The sequence below is a fragment of the Alligator sinensis genome, unplaced genomic scaffold, assembly GCF_000455745.1.
Source record: "Alligator sinensis unplaced genomic scaffold, ASM45574v1 scaffold165_2, whole genome shotgun sequence".
NCBI classification, from domain to species: Eukaryota; Metazoa; Chordata; order Crocodylia; family Alligatoridae; genus Alligator; species Alligator sinensis.
Window position 1 is genome coordinate 2,074,843 of NW_005841965.1, and position 3,420 is coordinate 2,078,262.

Below are 3,420 nucleotides of genomic sequence, written 5' to 3' on the forward strand. Positions count from 1 at the left end.
GACTCAGTGGGCTGTGGGTGGGAGCAGGGAGAGCTCAGCTGTGTGGGGTAGGCTGCAGCAGCCTGGGAAGGAGGCAGCACTGGGAGGGGTGGCGAAGGAGGTGGGAGATAAGGCAAATTTGGGGGATGGCTATAGCCTCCCTGCCTCCCTACCACTGCCCGTGTCCAATTTTCCAATTTGTCTAGCTCACTTTGAATCCTAGGCCTACCCTCCAGTCTATCTACTACTCCACACAGGTTGGACATCTGCAAACTTTGTGAGGGTACACTCCATCCCATCTTTCAGTTCATTAATGAAGATTTTGAATACAACCAGCCCCAGGACTGACCCCTGGGGCACTCAACTTGATACTGGCTGACAGCTAGACATAAAGCAATTGATTGTTACCCTTTGATCCCAACATTTCAGGCAGTTTCCTATCCACTTTACAGTCCATTCATCCAACCTATGCTTCCCTAGCTTGCTTGTATGTTGTGGGAGACCTTATCAAAAGCTTTGCTAAAGTCAAGATATATCACATGCTATGCTTCCCACAGAACCAGTGATCTCATCATAGAAAGTAATCAGGTTGGTCAGGCATGACTTGCCCTTGTTGAATCCATGTTGACTGCTCCTAATCGTCTTCTCCAAGGGCTTAGAAATGGATTCCTTGAGGACCTGCTCCATGAGCTTTCCAGGGACTGAGATAAGGCTGACTCGTCTGTAGTTCCCTGGATCTTCCTTCTTCTTTTTCTCAAAGGTGGACAATGTATTTGCCCTTTTCCAGTTGTCTGGGATCTCTTTCGATCACCACGACTTTTCAAAGATAATGGCCAGCAGCTCTGCCATCAGATCGGACAACTCCCTCAGCACTCTCAGGTGCATCGCATCCAGCCCCATGAACTTGTCCATGTCAAGGTTTTCTATTTAGTCCCTAACCTGTTCTTATCCCTTCCGATCACCACGACTTTTCAAAGATAATGGCCAGCAGCTCTGCCATCAGATCGGACAACTCCCTCAGCACTCTCAGGTGCATCGCATCCAGCCCCATGAACTTGTCCATGTCAAGGTTTTCTATTTAGTCCCTAACCTGTTCTTTTGCCACTTTCAGCTGCTCACCTACTCCCCCAACTGTACTGCCAGATACTTAATCTGGGAGCTGACCTTTCCTGTAAAGACTGAATTGAAAAAGGCATTGAGTACTTCAGCCTTTTCTGTGCCATCTGTCATGAGGCTACCTTTCACATTCAGTAAAAGACCCACATTTTCCCTGATCGTTGTCTTGTTGATTACATAATTGTAGAAACCCTTCCTGTTATCCTTGCTAGCTGTAACTCCATTTTGCTTTGGCCTTCCTAAGTTCAGCCCTGCATGTCTGAGCAATACTCTTATACTCCTCCCTAGTCATCTGTCTAAGTTTCCACTGTAAGCTTCTTTTTTGTGTTTTAGCACATTAAAGAGTTCCTGGTAAGCCAAGCTGGTCTTCTGCCATACATGTTAGTCTTCCTGTGCATCAGAATGGTTTGTATCTGTGGGCTTAATAATGTTTCTTTAAAGTAGAACCAACTCTCCTGGACTCCTTTCCCCCATCAGACTTGCCTCCCTCTAGATATGGCCTATCAGTTCTCTGAGTAAGTCAAAGTCTCCTTTCCTGAAGCCCAGGGTCATTATTTGGCTGCTCTCCTTCCTCCGCTTGCTCAGGATCTTGAACTCAATCATCTCATGGCCCAAGTTTCCATCCACTCCTATATTCCCAACCAACTGTTCCTTGTTTGTGAGCAGCAGATCAAGAAAGCATGGCCCCTAGTGAACCTTTCCAGCACTTGTACCAGAAAGCTGTCCCCAACACTCTCAAAAAACTTCCTGATTTGCCTGTGGACAGCTGTATTGCCATCCCAGCAGATATAAGGATGATTGAAGTCCCCCATGAGACTAGGGTCTGTGATCTGGAAGCTTGCACTAACTGTTTGAAGAAAGCAACATCCATCCACCTCATCCTCCTGATTTGGTAGTCTATATCTGACACCATCACATCACCCTTGTTGCTCTCCCCTCTGACCTAACACAGAGACTTTCAACAGGCCTGTCTCCAGTTTAAATAGCAACCACTCCTCCTCTTCTCCCCTACCTGAACAGTTTATACCCATTTATGACAGTGCTCAGTCATGTGAGCTATCTCACCAAATATCTGTTATTTCAATTACATCATAATTTCAAATACTGAAAGAAAAAAGTAGAAGTGTTGCTAAATAACTCTGAAATGGGTCTTGTTTTCACACTGTTCTGTAAGTCAGTCACCAAATACTCACCATCTTGTCTTCAGGGCAATATTAAGTCATTTTATAACATTATCTTTAAGAGTCTTTAACATGGTGTTAAATACTCAATGGATACATCTACATGAGATGCTTTACTGCACAGTAGACTAATCTACCACACAGTAAAGCATCGTTGTCTGCATGTGCGCAGCATTTACTGCACAGTAAATTCATTTAGTGTGTGGTCAGCTACTACCTGTAGATACAGGTAGTAGATTAACTGTGTAGTAGCTGCTGCACAGTAACACATGTATAGGTAGCTGGCCAGGAGCAAATTGCTCCTGATCAGCCTCGGGAGCAGGGGGTGGATGAATTGTCCCCTACCCTAGGAAGCTGCCTTCCAGCCCTGTGGCCCAATCAGCAACTTTCCCCTCCCCCAGAAGCTATTTCCCAATCCTGCACCTCAATCTGCCAGTCAGGGCACAGGGCTGGAAAGCAGCTGCTCCAGAGGGACAGGGCAGTCCTCCTGCTCCCCGGAGCCCAGGCCTGACCCAAGTGCCTCCTGCCAGCCTAGGGCTGGGACTCAGGGGAGCCTGGAGCTCCCCCTGGAAGCTATAGGAGGGCAGAGCAGGGCAGGAATAGCCTGCACTGCACTGCTCTGGACAGGAACAAATTTGCACCTGGTGAGCACACATCTAGACATGCTCCTGGCAAAAGCTTACTGCACAGTATTTTACTGTGCAGTAAGCTTACAGAACATTAAAATTACATGTAGACATGCCCAACATGCACAAACACTACCATGTTTAAAAATCAGCAGATCATTGTTTATATTACAATAGTGTCTCAGTGGAGAACAGGAATCTGATTTGCTGAGCATATAAATATTCATTCAAAGAGACAATTATAGCCCTGAAGAGCTTATTAACTGAAGAGACAATGAGAAATAAAGCATGGAAAGCAAAACAAAGAAATGATTCATTGAAACTCAAACAGCTCAGTAGCAGAGCAGGAACAGAACTCAAATTTGATTCAATCTAGCACCCCATCAGTTATATCATACTGCTTCTCAAACCCTCAATTTAACTATGACTATTTCATATGCTGTTAGAACATGAAAGCCTCTGTACATAAAAGTGTTACATCATGTTAAACATTTCAATAATTATTAAGACTCTTCAAG